This window comes from Triticum urartu, chromosome 7, assembly GCF_003073215.2.
Source record: "Triticum urartu cultivar G1812 chromosome 7, Tu2.1, whole genome shotgun sequence".
NCBI lineage: Eukaryota > Viridiplantae > Streptophyta > Magnoliopsida > Poales > Poaceae > Triticum > Triticum urartu.
Window position 1 is genome coordinate 53,091,924 of NC_053028.1, and position 19,581 is coordinate 53,111,504.

The following is a 19,581-nucleotide window of genomic DNA, read 5'->3' on the forward strand; positions in this document are numbered from 1 at the left end:
CGAAAGCGGCCCGCTTCCGCAAGGTGGTGAAGCAGCCTCAGGCGGTCTCAGCGTAAGTCGTCGACTGCCTTGTCGCATGCTTTTCATTGTTCTCTCTTGTTCGAACATTCTTCCTAACCTTTTCCCGCTCGCTGGACAGGGCGCCGCTTTCCCTTGAGCGGGGTCCGGGCGGCTCCGTAGTTGGGCCGACTGGAGAGTCTTTGAGCTCCCGCCGCGTGGACCCCCGCGCCGACCTCAGGGAGGCCACGGAGCGGAACGCCCGTGAGGCGCGGGAGGAGCGTGAGGCGGCGGAGAAGGCGGCCGCCCAGGCGGCGAGGGAGCGGGCCGACGCGGCAGCCAAATCCCAGGCGGAGGCGGCGACCGCGGAAACCGAGGAAGAGGGTTCGCGGAACGAGCCTCCGCTGCTCGCCATTCCCCTCCGAGCCGTGGCCCCTGACACCCCATTGCCCTTGGCGGAGGAAATCGTCCAAGACCCGCCGCTGATGGAGAGGAGGGAGGACCTCGTGGCCTTCGCGAGGAGAGCGCCGCCGACAGCGCCAACCGGAGCGGGCCAAGGTGGCCAATCGTCAGCGGCGCCAGAGGAGCCGGCCGGGGGTGAGCCGGAGGACAGAGCCAGCCTCGAGGTGCAGCCAGTGACACGTCGGCGCGCAGGGGGAGGCGCCGCTCCGCCGGAGTCGCGCCGAGTTGCGGGCGCCGGTTAGTCGGCGGAGGCTCTGGAGATAGCCAGCACCGCCACATCTGACTGGACTCCCAGCGGGGGGACTGGCGAGCTGAATGTGGCGGCTCAAGAGGTCCGGAGCCGGCTTCAAGCTCAGGCCGCCCTGCTGCAGCAGTACACCCAGGAGTTCCTGTCGACGCGGGCCGCCATCTGGGTGAGTCTTTCATCCTTGGCCGCTTTGGTCTCTTGATTTCTTCCGTGGGGGCGCGTCAGCGCACCCACTGGGTGTAGTCGCCGAGATTCGGGCCGACTGCTGCGCAGTCGGTTCGGATCTTTCTTGACGACTACCTTATTTTTGCTTCCTGTCTGAACTTCCAGGAATATCATAACTCCCGTCCTGCCGCCTTCAACTCCTAGGCTCGGGAGTTGGGTCGGAGGACCGACGACCTGGCCGACAGCCGAAGTAAGTGCTTGATCTTGTCTGTCTCCTGTGGGGGCGCGTCAGCGCACCCACTGGGTGTAGTCCCCGAGATTCGGGCCGACTGCTGAGCTGTCGGGTCGGATCTTCCTTGACGACTTTGTCTTCAGGGGCCAACGCCGACTTGAGGAAGGAGCTCGGCGAAGCGCAGGCCGCCCTTCATACCAAGGATGCCGAGTACGCTGCCTTGGTCCAGGAGCGTGACCGCCTGGCCAAGAAGCTGGCTGACCAAGAGGGGAGCCACAAGGCGGCCCTGCAGAAAGCATAGGATAGCGAGGCCGCCCTGAAGGCAGAGTTTGAGACCGAGGCGGCGAGATGCGCTGAGACCTGGCGAGCGCTGGATGAAAGCTTCGGTCGCATCGAGGACTTGATTGACGGTAAGCCGCCTTCCTCTCTCCTCTCCTACCCCTTGCCGCCTGGTCTTTAGCCTAACTTGTGTTGCTGCCTATTTTCTTGCGCAGACTACTTTCCCGGCTACTCCGCCTTCGCCTCCCAAAGCATCAAGGCCCATCACGAGGTGCGCCATCAGGCGGGGGCCAACATCACGCCGGACGCTTGAGGAGAAGCTCTTGGCTGTCCAGGCGCGGTTGCAGCCGGCTCATCGGATGCTTCGCCGGCTCCAACGTGCTAGGGCGCAGGTGTTGGCCGCCCTCTGGCCCGGCGAGATGATCCCCCGCACCCCAAGCCGGACTGCCGACTGGCTGGAGGTCGCAATCGGTCGCTTTGAAGCTTGGAAGGCGTCGGCGGCCCGTCTTGGAGCCGGGCGGGCATTGGAGTTCGTTCGGGCTTGGTACCCAGGGTTGAACCTCGACCAGCTGCGCACTTGGCGGCTGGAGGCCGACGCAGAGCTGGAGGAGGTGCGGCCGGATATCGCCCAGCATGCTTCGACGATCGCTGAGTGCACCGACATCAGCGTTTTTGCACCTGAAATCAATGATGAAGGCGTTGCCCAGCCGAAGGAGTGGTTCGGGCTGAACCCGGCAGTGGGCGAGGACTCGGCAGAGGAGATCGCCTCCAGCGACGAGAGCGAGGATGACGAAGAAGAGGACGGCGAAGACGTCGAGCCGGCTAGAGGAACAACCGGCCGGTGTCAAGCTGACCGTGCCTGCAGCAACGAGGCGCGTGGAAGCGCGCCCTCTGCGGGAGGCGGTGAGCTGCCGTCCTTATTTTTCATACTTGTTGCCTTTTGAACAATCTTTATTAAGCTTTCGCAGTTCCACCCACTAGGGGTGTATCCAAACTATGTTGAATGCTGGCCTCTTGGAGGTCTTTTATGTAAATATTATTATGTGCATGTTTGGTTTCCATTCGCGTATGCTTTTTATCCTTAGGCTTTTTCCTTTGCCGCCTTCCCTCTTTTGGGAGGAAAGTACTCGAGCTTTCTTGGATTGAAGTGAAGTGAATGGAAACCGGCTGGCCGGCTACTCTGGTAATCGGTCGGTGGTAGACGGCGAACCGGCTTTCGTTATATTAGTCCGTTGGTCCCTGGCCATTTTTCGTGTGGGCATCCTTTCCTGCTTTTGACTCTTGCCAGCCGGATAGCCGGTTCTTCGAACCGTGACTTTGGCAAGAGCTAAGCCTAGGTGTCGGCACACTACTTGTCTGACCGCGGGTAGGACTTCTAATATAATTCCAGTCGGCCAGTCCCCGGGCCGACTAGTCGAACCCGGTGCCGGATGGAACAAGTAAATGAAATGACAAGGTCATAAGCCTGATACTTTTCATTCATAGATAAAAGGTGGCAGTCCCCGAGCCCTCCTCGGGGGGCCTATTATCTCGTACTTAGTACAAAAGTTAGCGTGATACATACTGCATTTAAACTGTAAAATCTTCGGAGGAGGTTATCGTTCCATGGTCGTTCCGACTCCTTGCCGGAGTCGTCTCTCTTTCGTGCCTTCGGCTTCTGCGCGTCGATCAGGTAGTAGGAGTCGTTGCCTAAAGCTAAGCTCTGCTGATGACGAAGGGACCCTCCCAAGGGGCCGAGAGCTTCTGCTGGCCGGCTGTTCGCTGGATCAGCCGGAGCACAAGATCGCCCTCTTGGAAAGATCTTCGCCTGACCTTCCGACTGTAGTAGTGGCGCAAACCCTGCTGGTAGATGGCAGACCGGCTGAGGGCTAACAGCCGGCCTTCTTCCAGCAGGTCGACACCGTCTTCTCGTGCTTCCTTGGCCTCCGCCTCCGTGTACATGGTTACCCGAGGCGAGTCGAACTCGATGTCAGTTGGGATGACCGCCTCGGCACCATACACAAGGAAGAAAGGGGTGAAGCCGGTTGACTTGTTTGGTGTAGTGCGCAGACTCCAGAGGACAGCCGACAGCTCATCGAGCCAACAGCCGGCTGAACGCTCCAGAGGTACGACCAGTCGGGGCTTGATGCCGGAGAGGATGAGGCCGTTGGCTCGCTCGACCTGGCCGTTTGACTGCGGGTGGGCGACGGACGCTAAGTCCAGCCGGATACCTTGGGCTGCGCAGAAACGTGCCAAAGCTCCTTTGGCAAAATTCGTGCCATTGTCGGTGATGATGCTGTGTGGCACGCCGTACCGAGTTGTTATGTCTGCGATGAATGTCACAGCAGTCGGCCCATTCAGCTTCTTGATCGGCTTTGCCTCAATCCACTTGGTGAATTTGTCCACGGCGATGAGCAAATGCGTCATGCCGCCGCACGCCGTCTTGAATGGGCCCACCATGTCCAGTCCCCAAACGGCGAAGGGCCAGGAGAGGGGAATGGTCTTGAGTGCCGAAGCCGGCATGTGTTGCTTGGAGCTGAAGAGTTGGCACCCTTTGCAATATTTGACTAATTCTTTGGCGTCATCCAAAGCAGTCGGCCAGAAGAAACCATGGCGGAAAGCTTTGGCGACGAGGGATCTTGAAGCCGCATGGTGGCCGCATTCTCCTTGGTGAATGTCTCTGAGGATTGCAATGCCCTTCTCTTGCTCGACACACCGTTGGAGGACTCCAGTGACACTGCGCTTGACGAGTTCTCTGTTGACGATTGTGTATGCTCCGGCTCAACGTTGGACTTGTCTTGCCTCTGTTTCGTCAGCCGGCAGATCTTGGTTTACTAGGAAGTTGAGGATGGACTGAGCCCATGACGGAGCCGCGACCCCTCCTACTGCCAATGTGGCTACTGCCACCAGGGTGGGCGGGCTAGGAGGTGAAATGCTGGAGTCGGCCGCCGGCTGTTGTGTTGGTGCAGTCCCCGGGCCTGCTACTGCAGTCCCCGAGCCGGGTGTGGCAGTCCCCGAGCCGGTTGCCGAAGTCCCCGGGCCGACTACTGGAGTCCCGGGGTCGCCTCCTTGGTTCTTCGAGCCGGACCCGGCCGCGTCGTGGTCAGGCGGTACGAAGATGGAATCAGACTCTGGAGACGGCTTGATGGACGGCTTGAGGAGGCGTTGTAGAGCGACGCCGGTTGGTATTTCTTGCCGAGTGGAGCCTATTCGGGCCAGGGCATCGGCTGGCTCGTTGTCGGCTCGTGGTACGTGGAGGAACTCGCATCCTTCAAAGTATCCGCTGACTTGTTGAAGGAGGCCGTGTCGGAGTCGACAGGCATCGGGTCGGTGGAGCCAACCGACTCCAGATCCACAGCGGGCTCGCTGGAGACATGGAGCTGGCCAAGGAGGTTGGCGAGGCTGCTCGCCGCACAGATGCTGGTGACACCTTGCAGCGGGTCGTGGCAAGCGCCATCGGGCGTCCTGGGCTGGCTACGCTCGCTGGGGAGGAAGAGGGTTCCCGTCCAGAACAGGTCTCCGGACGACGGTGCACCTGGCCCCACGGTGGGCGCCAAATGTCGGCTGGTAGGTGCGACATATGCCAACGGGTGGCTTATCATTGTGGGAGCCAGTAAGACGTCGCCGGTGCCTGGAAACGGGATGAGGCGAAGACATGCACGCCGGCGAATCTTACCCAGCTTCGGGGATCTCCGTGGAGATAACACCCCTACTGCTGCCCTACGGGGTCTCCGCATGATCACTAGATGGACAAGTAGCTACACAATGCTCCTTGAGCTGTTCGGTGGGAGGAGGAAGAGGGGCACGGTTAGCTTGCTTCTTCTCCGTGTGAGGTGTCTAAAACTAGCTGGGGGTCGAACCCTTTGCATGGGTGCCCCGGGGGGTTTATATAGGCCTACCCCTCGGGGGTACAATGGTAATCCGACTGGGCGCGGGGCCCAGCCATCTGTGACTGCGCTCGCCGGCTTCGGCGCCGGCTGCTGGGGCCCGCCGACTGGTGGGTCCCGCCGGCTGCCGGCCCCTTGGTCGACAGGCAGGCCCCACTGTCCAGGACCTGGTCGGCGGCTGGTTATTGTTTCTCCATCTTGGTGACGTAGGCTTCGTCGTGGTAGGCGTGGCTACAGTGCCGCCGCCTGGCGGGCGATCGCTGTAGCCTCACCGCGTCTTGTCTCCTTAATGGGGCGTCTCCTTCGAGGGAGGCGGCAAGCCGGCTCCGTCTTGGGCCGACTAGGGGAGGCATGGCCGCCTTCGGGTGTTTCTCTGCCCGAAGGGGCCCACCACCCGTGGGCCGTGCTGTCGGCCTGTTGGGGGTGACATCAGGGTCAACATGGCAACAGTGCGGCGCCGGACGGGTCATGCCCACTCCGTACGGCGCACGGTGCCAGGCGTGCTCCGGGATTCGGGGCTGGCAGGCTTTACTGTAGCCACGCCCCGTCGCACCGCCGTTAGGTGGATGCAAACTTTGAGGGTACGGTCTCGACCGCTTTGTGGGAGCCGGCTTCTTGGAGTCGGCTTCCTTGCGGCCGGCTTCTCGAAGTCGGCCCTCCCATGGCTTTCTTCATGAGGGCTAAACTCGGGCCGCCTTCCGAAAGCCGGCCTGGGTGACAGTCAGCAAGGGGAAGGCGGCCCCATGTCTTGGATTCTTGAGAGCCGGACGGGCTCGTAAATTTTTTTCAGAAGGGCCAGGGGAAGCCGGCTAGGCTAGCCATGGCTATTTACTCCGACACCGTCCGCACTTGTGGGGGAAACCTCTTCTGTCCTCTGGTGTGTGGCTGCCGGGGCTCCTCCTTGTCATCGCTATGTGGCCCCTTTTCGTTGTTTTCGGCAATTAACTTGCCGGCCTGCTTCCACACCCAACAGTCCCTGTTGGCGTGATTGGCTGCCTTTTCTGGGGTGCCGTGTATTTGACACGAGCGATCGAGTATACGGTCCAAGCTGGACGGTCCCTGCGTACTTTGTTTGAATGGCTTTCTCCGCTGACCGGGTTTAGACCCTTTGAATCCGGCATTGACTGCCGTATCCTCGTTATTATCCCTGTTAATGTGGCGCTTATGTTTGTTGCGACATGACCTGCTATTGTCGTCCTTGGTATCTGAAGTACCATGGTTCTTTGATATGTTATTACTATGAGCCAGCTAGCTGTCTTCTCCTGCACAAAAGCGGGTCATGAGTGTCGTGAAGGCTGCCATAGATTTTGGCTTTTCCTGACCAAGGTGCCGGGCTACCCATTCGTCGTGGATGTTGAGTTTGAAAGCCACTAGGGCCTCTGCATCCGGATAGTCAACAATTTGATTTTTCTTTGTTAGGAACCGAGTCTAGAATTGCCTGGCCGATTCTTCTGGCTGCTGAATTATGTGGCTCAAGTCATTGGCATCTTGTGGCCACACATAAGTGCCCTGAAAGTTGTCGAGGAATGCGGCTTCCAGATCTTCCCAGCAGCTGATAGACTCGGCTGGCAAGCTGTTAAGCCAATGCTGTGCTGGTCCCTTGAGCTTTAGTGGGAGGTATTTGATGGCGTGTAAGTCGTCACCGCAGGCCATGTGGATGTGGAGGAGGAAATCCTCGATCCATACTGTGGGATCTGTTGTGCCGTCGTATGATTCAATATTTACAGGTTTGAAACCATCTGGGATTTGATGATCCATTACTTCGTCTGTAAAGCATAAGGGGTGTGCGGCGCCTCTGTATTGGGCTATATCGCGACGCAGCTTGAATGGGTCTTGCCCGCTGTGTTCGGCCCGGCCGAATTTGCTTTTACTGTATCCGGCATGACGTTTATCGTCTCACAGAGCGGCGCACCCTCGTGATCCGTAGATCGATCTTGCATGCTCTTCTTTGTCCTCCAATATGTCTCGCAGGTCTGGCGTATCTACCCATGCCTTTTTATTTGAATGGCGTCGGGGTGGAGGCTGAGTTTTTGGCTGGAATGCCTCTCTATCATGGCCACGAGGTGGCCGATTAGCCGTATCGTACGCTTCTTCCTCCAGTCGAGGTAGCAACCTGCACTTTGGGTAAGTCTTGGAGGGGTGCTCGAGTTTATATTCCTCGGCCGCGAGGACTTCAATCCATTTGTCAGCTAGCAGATCCTGATCAGCTTGAAGCTGCTGTTGCTTTTTCTTAAGGCTATTTGCCGTGGCTATAAGCAGGCGTTTGAAGCGCTCTTGTTCGACGGGATCCTCTGGCACAGTGAATTCATCATCGCCGAGGCTTGCCTCGTCTTCGGAGGGGGGCATGTAATTATCATCCTCCTCTTCTCCATCTGCCGCTCTCCCAGGAGGGCTGGCTCCTCCATTCTCTTGTTCTAAATCTTGCTGGAGGGGATTGTTGTTGTCTTTGGCACCATCCGGAGTATTATTATCTCTTGTGCCGGTATCACCACTTTTGCTTTGGCGGGACTTAGAGCGGCGCCACTGACGTCGGCGCTTGGGTTGCTTCTTGGAGGGGTCATCCTCCACTATCTCGTCACCATTGCCTTTTTTGGGTGTATCCACCATGTATATATCGTATGATGAGGTGGCTGTCTAGTGCCCTGTGGGCGGTGGTTCCTCTTCGCCTCCCGTATCGTTGTCCATACCGTCGATATCTTCGGAGTCGAAGTCAAGCATGTCGGTTAAGTCATCGATAGTGGCTACTGAGTGGGTGGTGGGTGGGCCTCGAATTTCTTCATCGTCCGCATCCCGGTCCTGCCGGACATAGTTCGGCCAGGATCCTCCTGACAAGGAGGGAGACCTTAATGAGTTCAGTATGTCGCCAAAGGGCGAGTGCTGAAAAATATCCGCGGAGGTAAACTCCATGATCGGCGCACAATCGGATTTGATAGGAACGGGCGTAGGCGGTTCGGAGTCCGTGGCCGGAGAAGGATCCGGCAGTTTGACAACACGGCTCTCGTGCAAGGTAAGGTCGATGTTTGGCTCGATCACCGCTGAGCGTAAGGCCTCCGTGGCGGGGTCCATCCGCCCGTCCGCGGAAGGCGCACCTGGCTCCGAATCGAGGGTCGGAGCAACTGCCTGTGCGATCTCTTGAACACTATCCGATGGTAGCACTAAACCGCACTCATCGTGACGGCATGACGCACAAGGCAGAGGCTCGAATCCTTCAAAGATCAAGTCTCCGTGGATATCGACCGTGTAGTTTAAGCTTCCAAACCTGACCTGGTGGCCAGGGGTGTAACTTTCAATCTGCTCCAAATGGCCAAGCAAATTGGCCCGCAGTGCAAAGCCGCCGAGTACGAAGATCTGTCCGGGGAGAAAAGTCTCACCCTGGACTGCATCGCCGTTGATGATAGTTGGAGCCATCAAGCCTAACAGCGACGACACAGAGGAACTTTCAATGAAAGCACCAATGTCGGTGTCAAAACCGGCAGATCTCGGGTAGGGGGTCCCGAACTGTGCGTCTAGGTCGGATGGTAACAGGAGGCAGGGGACACAATGTTTTACCCAGGTTCGAGCCCTCTTGATGGAGGTAAAACCCTACGTCCTGCTTGATTAATATTGATGATATGGGTAGTACAAGAGTAGATCTACCACGAGATCAGAGAGGCTAAACCCTAGAAGCTAGACTATGGTATGATTGTATGTCGTCCTATGGACTAAAACCCTCCGGTTTATATAGACACCAGAGAGGGATAGGGTTACACAAGGTCGGTTACAAAGGAGGAGATATCCATATCCGTATTGGTTAGCTTTCCTTCCACGCCAAGTAGAGTCCCATCCGGACACTAGACGAAGTCTTCAATCTTGTATCTTCATAGTCTAACAGTCCGTCCAAAAGTTATAGTCTGGCTATCCGGAGACCCCCTAATCCAGGACACCCTCAGTAAGGGGAGAGGAATTTTATGCCATTACCCATACCATGGTGTTTGGATAATTGATAAAGAAAATTTAGCATTGTGCTTCAAATATTCTTATTGAGAATCGGAGTACCGTGGAAACCTGTGAGGCGTCTGTGTCACGCTGGTAGGCCTCTGTGAGGCGTCTCACGGAAGCCAGCCTCCGGCCCTCTGCAAGGAGGGCGAGGCGGCGTGCCTCCAGTGCTTAATTGTCGGCATTAGCCGGGAGGGGGGTGGACAAGTCGTGGGCCGCCGCGTGCGGGGTGTCGTGGGCGCTCTCGTCGGCCGAGCCGTTGTGGCCGACGACCATCACTTCGGTGGTGACAGTATTGTGGCCTTTGGTCCGACGAAGCGGGTCGTTGTAGATCGCGACGTTGGTGGGGAAGGTGTCGAAGGAGGCCGTGTCGGAGTCAACAGGCATCGGGTCGGTGGAGCCAACCGACTCCGGATCCACAGCGGGCTCGCTGGAGACATGGAGCTGGCCGAGGAGGTTGGCGAGGCTGCTCGCCGGACAGATGCTGGTGACGCCTTGCAGCGCGTCGTGGCAAGAGCCATCGGGCGTGCCGGGCTGGCTACGCTCACTGGGGAGGAAGAGGGTTCCCGTCCAGAACAGGTCTCCGGACGACGGTGCACCTGGCCCCACGGTGGGCGCCAAATGTCGGCTGGTAGGTGCGACATATGCCAACGGGTGGCTTATCATTGTGGGAGCCAGTAAGATGTCGCCGGTGCCTGGAAACGGGATGAGGCGAAGACATGCATGCCGGCGAATCTTACCTAGCTTCGGGGCTCTCCGTGGAGATAACACCCCTACTGCTACTCTGCGGGGTCTCCGCATGATCACTAGATGGACAAGTAGCTACACAATGCTCCTTGAGCTATTCGGTGGGAGGAGGAAGAGGGGCACGGCTAGCTTGCTTCTTCTCCTTGTGAGGTGTCTAATACTAGCTGGGGGTCGAACCCTTTGCATGGGTGCCCCGGGGGGTTTATATAGGCCTACCCCCCGGGGGTACAATGGTAATCCGACTGGGCACGGGGCCCAGCCGTCTGTGACTGCGCTCGCCGGCTTCAGCGCCGGCTGCTGGGGCCCGCCGACTGGTGGGTCCCGCCGGCTGCCGGCCCCATGGTCGACAGGCAGGCCCCACTGTCCAGGACCTGGTCGGCGGCTGGTTACTGTTGCTCCATCTTGGTGACGTGGGCTTCGTCGTGGTAGGCGTGGCTACAGTGCCGCCGCCTGGCGGGCGATCGCTGTAGCCTCACTGCGTCGTGTCTCCTTAATGGGGCGTCTCCTTCGAGGGAGGCGGCAAGCCGGCTGCGGGGAGCCGGCTCCGCCTTGGGCAAACTGGGGGAGGCATGGCCGCCTTCGGGTGTCTCTCTGCCCACTGTGTACGGCGCACTGTGCCAGGCGTGCTCCGGGATTCGGGGGTGGCAGGCTTTACTGTAGCCACGCCCCATCGCACCGCCGTTAGGTGGATGCGAACTTTGATGGTACAGTCTCGACCGCTTTGTGGGAGCCGGCTTCTTGGAGTCGGCTTCCTTGCGGCCGGCTTCTCGAAGTCGGCCCTCCCATGGCTTTCTTCATGAGGGCTAAAGTCGGGCCGCCTTCCGAAAGCCGGCCTGGGTGACAGTCAGCAAGGGGAAGGCGGCCCCATGTCTTGGATTCTTGAGAGCCGGACGGGCTCGTAATTTTTTTTCAGAAGGGCCAGGGGAAGCCGGCTAGGCTACCCATGGCTATTTACTCCGACACCGTCCGCACTTGTGGGGGAAACCTCTTCTGTCCTCTGGTGTGTGGCTGCCGGGGCTCCTCCTCATCATCGCTATGTGGCCCCTTTTCCTTGTTTTCGGCAATTAACTTACCGGCCTGCTTGAACACCCAATAATCCCTGTTGCCGTGATTGGCTGGCTTTTCTGGGGTGCCGTGTATTTGACACGAGCGATCGAGTATACGGTCCAAGCTGGACGGTCCCTGCGTACTTTGTTTGAATGGCTTTCTCCGCTGACCGGGTTTAGAGCCTTTGAATCCGGCATTGACTGCTGTATCCTCGTTATTATCCCTGTTAATGCGGCGCTTATGTTTGTTGCGACGTGACCTGCCATTGTCGTCCTTGGTATCTGAAGTACCATGGTTCTTTGATATGTTATTACTACGAGCCAGCCAGCTGTCTTCTCCCGCACAAAAGCGGGTCATGAGTGTCGTGAGGGCTGCCATAGATTTCGGCTTTTCCTGACCAAGGTGCCGGGCTAGCCATTCGTCGCGGATGTTGTGTTTGAAAGCCGCTAGGGCCTCTGCATCCGTATAGTCGACAATTTGATTTTTCTTTGTTAGGAATCGAGTCCAGAATTGCCTGGCCGATTCTTCTGGCTGCTGAATTATGTGGCTCAAGTCATCGGCATCTTGTGGCCGCACATAAGTGCCCTGAAAGTTGTCGAGGAATGCGGCTTCCAGATCTTCCCGGCAGCTGATGGACTCGGCTGGCAAGCTATTAAGCCAATGCCGTGCTGGTCCCTTGAGCTTTTGTGGGAGGTATTTGATGGCGTGTAAGTCGTCACCGCAGGCCATGTGGATGTGGAGGAGGAAATCCTCGATCCATACTGTGGGATCTGTTGTGCCGTCGTATGATCCAATATTTACAGGTATGAAACCATCTGGGATTTGATGATCCATTACTTCGTCTGTGAAGCATAAGGGGAGTGCGGCGCCTCTGTATTGGGCTATGTCGCGACGCAGCTCGAATGGGTCTTGCCCACTGTGTTCGGCCCGGCCGGATTTGCTTTTACTGTATCCGACGTGACGTTTATCGTCTCACAGAGCGGCGCACCCTCGTGATCCGTAGATCGATCTTGCATGCTTTTCTTTGTCCTCCAATATGTCTCGCAGGTCTGGTGTATCTCCCCATGCCTTTTTATTTGAATGGCGTCGGGGTGGAGGCTGAGTTTTTGGCTGGAATGCCTCTCTATCGTGGCCACGAGGTGGCCGATCAGCCGTATCATACGCTTCTTCCTCCAGTCGAGGTAGCAACCTGCACTTTGGGTAAGTCTTGGAGGGGTGCTCGAGTTTATATTCCTCGGCCGCGAGGACTTCAGTCCATTTGTCAGCTAGCAGATCCTGATCAGCTTGAAGCTGCTGTTGCTTTTTCTTAAGGCTATTTGCCGTGGCTATAAGCAGGCGTTTGAAGCGCTCTTGTTCGACGGGATCCTCTGGCACAGTGAATTCATCATCACCGAGGCTTGCCTCGTCTTCGGAGGGGGGCATGTAATTATCATCCTCCTCTTCTCCATCTGCCGCTCTCCCAGGAGGGCTGGCTCCTCCATTCTCCTGTTCTAAATCTTGCTGGAGGGGATTGTTGTTGTCTTTGGCACCATCCGGAGTATTATTATCTCTTGTGCCGGTATCACCACTTTTGCTTTGGCGGGACTTAGAGCGGCGCCGCTGACGTCGGCGCATGGGTTGCTTCTTGGAGGGGTCAACCTCCACTATCTCGTCACCATTGCCTTTTTTGGTTGTATCCACCATGTATATATCGTATGATGAGGTGGCTGTCCAGTGCCCTGTGGGCGGTGGTTCCTCTTCGCCTCCCGTATCGTTGTCCATACCGTCGATATCTTCGGAGTCGAAGTCAAGCATGTCGGTTAAGTCATCGATAGTGGCTACTGAGTGGGTGGTGGGTGGGCCTCGAATTTCTTCATCGTCCGCATCCCGGTCCTGCCGGACATAGTTCGGCCAGGATCCTCCTGACAAGGAGAGAGACCTTAATGAGTTCAGTATGTCGCCAAAGGGCGAGTGCTGAAAAATATCCACGGAGGTAAACTCCATGATCGGTGCCCAATCGGATTTGATAGGAACGGGCGCAGGCGGTTCGGTGTCCGTGGCCGGAGAAGGATCCGGCGGTTTGACAACACGGCTCTCGTGCAAGGTAAGGTCGATGTTTGGCTCGATCACCGTTGAGGGTAAGGCCTCCGTGGCGGGGTCCATCCGCCCGTCCGCAGAAGGCGCACCTGGCTCCGAATTGAGGGTCGGAGCAACTGCCTGTGCGATCTCTTGAACACTATCCGATGGTAGCACTAAACCGCACTCATCGTGACCGCGTGACGCACAAGGCAGAGGCTCGAATCCTTCAAAGATGAAGTCTCCGTGGATATCGGCTGTGTAGTTTAAGCTTCCAAACCTGACCTGGTGGCCAGGGGCGTAACTTTCAATCTGCTCCAGATGGCCAAGCAAATTGGCCCGCAGTGCAAAGCCGCCGAGTACGAAGATCTGTCCGGGGAGAAAAGTCTCACCCTGGAATGCATCGCCATTGATGATAGTTGGAGCCATCAAGCCTAACAGCGACGACACAGAGGAACTCTCAATGAAAGCACCAATGTCGGTGTCAAAACCGGCTGATCTCGGGTAGGGGGTCCCGAACTGTGCGTCTAGGTCGGATGGTAACAGGAGGCAGGGGACACAATGTTTTACCCAGGTTCGGGCCCTCTTGATGGAGGTAAAACCCTACGTCCTGCTTGATTAATATTGATGATATGGGTAGTACAAGAGTAGATCTACCACGAGATCAGAGAGGCTAAACCCTAGAAGCTAGCCTATGGTATGATTGTATGTCGTCCTATGGACTAAAACCCTCCGGTTTATATAGACACCAGAGAGGGTTAGGGTTACACATGGTCGGTTACAAAGGAGGAGATATCCATATCCGTACTAGTTAGCTTTCCTTCCATGCCAAGTAGAGTCCCATCCGGACACTAGACGAAGTCTTTAATCTTGTATCTTCATAGTCTAACAGTCCGTCCAAAAGTTATAGTCTGGCTATCCGGAGACCCCCTAATCCGGGACACCCTCAGTAAGGGGAGAGGAATTTTATGCCATTACCCATACCATGGTGTTTGGATAATTGATAAAGAAAATTTAGCATTGTGCTTCGAATATTCTTATTGAGAATCGGAGTACCACAGACATGCTTTGAGATAGCATTGTGATGGTCTTGAAGCAAAGGTCAGACTTTGGATACACAAAGGATCCATCAGGAACAACTAATAGAATAAGTCTTACAATTTCCTGATTGAAGAATGGCTAACCTTGCTAAAAGGAAAGCTATAACAATAGTTCCTCCGGCCAGCTGTGCTAGGCATGACATCACCTTAGCGGGTCATATAAAGACCAACGTTATAACTCTTGGAAATATGTTCCAACCATCATATCTGACCGAGATTCAGATCTGATTGGTGTCAGGATACCTCAGGCTTAGGATTCCTGAGAGGAAAAAGGTGCAACTCAAACTGGCGAGTTGACATTGCAAGATTCTCGGTAAATGAACGATGGAAGCAAGTTCCGAAACAAAAGTTCATCATTAACAGAGGAGAAGATGAGGATGTGGCTGATGGACTCAGTGACAATTTATCGAGAATTCCAAAAAGATGGATTTCCACAATTATGTGATCAAGGGGATAACATTTGTCAGATCAATGATATAATGATGTATGTTCGAGGAAAACATCCACAATTAAACATTTTTTGAAAAGTGCACTCAAGATATGGGTTGGGTTGCACAACCAATGTCGGAATGACGATTTAGCAACCAACACACTAAATTGGAATTATTGTCCGTTAACTCCGAAGCAATATGGTTGCTAAAGATAATAAATCCTCACAACAGAGTTCACTTATTGGTATTCCAGTTGGAACACGGGGACCAAGAAAGATTGTTGATGGCGAGAAGCATCATTGTATCAAGAATTCTTAAGAGGTGGTGAAACTCTCATAACATCCTTGACAATAAAAGACAGTAATACTTCAAGGTAGAACATAATACAAGTTGGGTAGCAAGTTGCATCCATAACATAAAAAGTTTGTGATGAGAGGAAGGTAGTGATGTTGCCAATGTTAACTCAAATTACTAAGGGATGATTGTCGGTGTCAAATCCGGCGGATCTTGGGTAGGGGTCGCGAACTATGCGTCTAGGCCGGATGGTAAGAGGAGGCAGGGGACACAATGTTTTACCTAGGTTCGGGCCCTCTTGATGGAAGTAAAATCCTACGTCCTGCTTGATTAATATTGATGATATGGGTAGTACAAGAGTAGATCTACCACGAGATCAGAGAGGCTAAACCCTAGAAGCTAGCCCATGGTAGGATTGTATGTCGTCCTATGGACTAAAACCCTTCGGTTTATATAGACACTGGAGAGGGTTAGGGTTACACAAGGTCGGTTACAAAGGAGGAGATATCCATATCCGTACTGGTTAGCTTGCCTTCCACGCCAAGTAGAGTCCCATCCAGACACGAAGTCTTCAATCTTGTATCTTCATAGTCTAACAGTCTGGCCAAAAGATATAGTCCGGCTGTCAGGAGACCCCCTAATCCAGGACTCCCTCAGTAGCCCCTGAACCAGGCTTCAATGACGATGAGTCCGGCGCGCAGTATTGTCTTCGGCATTGCAAGGCGGGTTCCTCCTCTGAATACATCACAGAAGAATTTTAATACAAGGATAGTGTCCGACCATGCAAAATAAGTTCCACATACCACCGTAGAGAGAATAATATTTTCGCAAATCTAATTTGCTGACTTTTTTGGCAGCATGGCGTTATGTCATGGCCCGGTGATTATTCGAACCGTTTTCTTTAACTAGCCCCGCACATAACGCGAGGCAGTTTTTTGACACGTCTTGTCAAAGCAGAGATCGTGTCCCCTTATTACGGTATTCTCATCAATACGGGCGTGGGTAACCCAACCGCGCCATCGATTATGGCGCTTGGGGGATAAGCGAGTTTTAACAGGCTAGTGGGGGGCGCATAGTTTCGTCCGCCCATATAAAGGGATAAGGATTCACCTTTTCATCCATGCCTTCTTCCTCCTTTGCTCATCCATTTTCGCACACTCGACCTCTAGCGCCCAAGTCTGCACTTCCCACCTCAACCTTCCCCCACCATGTCCGGAGCGGGAGGCAGGTGGATGGTCTCCTCCGTCACGGAGGGAGACATCAAGAAGCTGAGGAGAGCCGGATACCTGCCCGACGACATCGCGCACCGGCTCCCAGATGAGGGGCAGCTCATCCCCACCCGCAGGCCCCACAAGAGGGTAGTGTTCCTTACCCATTTCCTCCACGGACTGGGATTCCCTCTCCACCCATTCGTCCGGGGGCTCATGTTCCACTACGGCCTGGATTTCCACGATCTGGCCTCGAATTTCATCCTTAATATCTCGGCGTTTATCGTCATGTGCGAGGCCTTCTTCCGCATCAAGCCCCACTTCGGCTTATGGTTGAAGACCTTCAATGTCAAGCCGAAGGTTGTGGGCAGCCGCTAGGCGAAGTGCGGAGGCGCCATGGTGGGAAAGATGCCCAACATTACATGGCTCGAGGGCTCCTTTGTGGAAACCATAAAGAGGTGGCAATCGGGGTGGTGCTACATCACCGAGCCGTGTGACCCTGCATGGGCAGCGGCCCCCGAGTTCCGATTTGGCATCCCCATGCGGCTCACCTCCTGGAAAGAGAAGGGCCTGTCCTGGGGTAGTTCGGGAGAGCTGACCGGACTCCAAACATGTATTCAAAACATGGTGAACAAGAAGCTCAAACTTGTCAACGTAGTCCAGGTCATGCTCCACCGCCGGATCCTCCCGTGCCAACAACGGGACTTCAACTTGTGGGAGTTCGACCTGGCGCAGCACCTAACTCTAAACAGGCTCTTCGACACAAATCACGAAGATGCCTGGACGGTGCTGTTTAAAAGCGCCGAGGTCCCTCCTACCATTACTGAGGATCACGGATTCAGCATGAAGCACCAAGCCAGTGTGGTAAGCTGCTTTACCTTTCACAGGATACTTATTTTTTACAGATTGACTCCATGAGGGATCTAAACTCCGTACCTTTGACAGGACTGGCAGGAGACAGCCGGACAGATCGACTGTCCGGCTCCTTTGCCCGAAGGCCCAGCGGACGCTCTTCTGGCGAAGATGCCGACTCCGGCTCCTTATACGGTGCCGGAGAAGAACAAGAAGGCCAAGGGAACTCGAAAGAGTTCCCGACGCCAGGCGTCGTCGGACTCACCGTCCGATGACTCTGCGGCGCACTCCTCCCCCGAGGACGAGGTAGAATAAGAAGATCCTCCCCCTCCAGCTGGCGGAGATAAGAAATAAAGGCCGCCCCAACTGGGGAGGCCGAAGGGTCCAAGAAGGGGAGAACTCACCTTACGGACTACTCTACCACCGCCGCCGACGGCGAAGACGAGTGGCTGCCTTGGGCCAAGCCCCTGGGGAAGTCGTAAGTATTCGGATACCAGAGTAAGTCATAGTATTCCTTTGCCGCACTACTTCACCTAACCCAAAATATGATAATGCAATCCGCCCCGAGCCGATATCGATGTATCATCGGACGGCTCCCTGGGCTCGTCGGACATGGATAGCGATCCAGTCCCGACCGCCACCTCCCCCTATCCTGCGGACGACGCCGAGGTGCTGTCTCATGAGGCACCGGGTCGAGGGGAGACAGTCCCGGAGGCGCCTCAAGGCGGCCTCTCGGACTCTCGGCCTCTCAGCCTCTCGGCCCCTGAGAGCTCCGAGTTCGGCCCTCAGCCGAATGCCATGCCGGAACCTCCAGTGGTTCCGGGATCGGGCAGGCGACCTCCTTCTAAGAGGGGCAAGACACCTGTGCCGGTGACCTCTGTCCATCCAGAGGCGCCGGACAATCTGCTGGAAGCGCTTCGCAGCGCTTCCATCGATGAGGAGCACCGTACTATTATGAGTGCGGTGGTCCGGAAGGTTCAGTCCGCCAAGAGCGGATTGACTGAAGCCTGTGCCATCCTTCTAACAGGCTTTGAAGTAAGTGTATTAGAATGTAGTAAAAATGTTACCGCATAGACAGCAGCCCCTGATGCTTTGTTCGGTGTTCACAAAGAAAAGCCGAACAGAGGATCAAATAATATCGCAGGAGTCTAATATAAGTATGTCAATATGCGTATGCAGGCCTCGTTGTTGGCGTCCGCCCCGCTGACTGCGGAGGTTTCCGTACTGAAGCAGGACCTTGAGGGGTCCAAGAAAGAGCTCGGCCTTGCCAAGAGGCAGCTCGAGGAGAACAAGGGTAAGTAATACCCTGTCCATAGATACGTGTATATATATATATAAAATGCGATTGCAAAATGACAGGATCATGGTATATCTGCCAGGGGCCACGACCGAGGTGGCGACCCTGAAGCAAGCGCTAACCAAGGCCGGCGATAAAGCGGCCAAGGAGCGCACCGAGTGAGAAAAGCAAGAGGCTCGGGTGGGCGAGGTGCAGCAAGAGGTCCAGGCTCTCGTGACGAAGCACGAGGCGTTGGAGCTTGACTCGAAGAAGCGAGAGTCTGAGCTTGCCACGGCCCTCGAGAGCGCGAAAAGTGCCAAGCACGAAGCCCAAAAGGCCCTCCAGGAGATCCACGCAATGAAGAAGATTGCGACGGGTAAGGCATTCTATATGCAGAGCAAGCATGTAGAAGTAAATTACCGATTACTTACCCGGATTCGGAGCTCTCCAGAAGCACTCGCAGATTTGCCCCGCAGCGTGTCGGATGCCGCAAAATTTTACCAGGCCGAGGAGGGAAGCTCAACGGAGAAGCTGTTCTGGTCTCAGTATACTGGGACCGAACACCCGATGCCTCTGAGCGACCAGCTAAAGCAGCTGGTCGAGCTGCACAAGGCGGCCGAAAAGGCCATGAAGGGCCTTATAGTCCGGCTGTGGCCTGGCGACGCCCTTCCGAATAGCTACTTAGGCCTGGTGAGGCGGCTTCTGGATGCCTGCCCACGGCTAGAGGTCGTCAAGCGGTCCTTCTGCATCGAAGGTGCACGCCGGGCTTTCGCCCATGTGAAGGTGCAGTGGGCCAAGCTAGACGTCATGAAGCTGATCAAGGAAGGGCCGCCGCAGGGAAAAGAGCATCGCACCCCCAAAATTTATTATGAGGGTGTCTTGAAGGGTGCCCGTCTTGTAGCGGACGAATGTTCCAAGGATGTAATATTTGAGTAAACTTGCTCGTGTGATCCTGTATGATGAAAACTTGTTTCATATGCGCTATGCAACGCTTGTGTGAATTTAAAATATTACCTTCTGTTTGGCCGTTTATCCAATCTGAGAGATGGCTAGTCCTCGGCTTCTGCCCCCATGCCACAAGTGCTGGGGTGTTCGGGATAAACCGAGCACTCTTGTTCCCATATTTGGGTCCTTCGAGGGAGGTCCTCAGCACAACGAACAAGGCAACCAGACTAATAATGCTTTATCACTCTCACTTAGCCATTGAATTCTATAATTTTAAATTTCGGCGAAGCCCCTGGACTGGGGAGGCCGAAGTTTCCAAACTTGACCTGGTGGCCAGGGGCGTAAATTTCAATCTGCTCCAGATGGCCAAGCGAATTGGCCCGCAGTGCAAAGCCGCCGAATA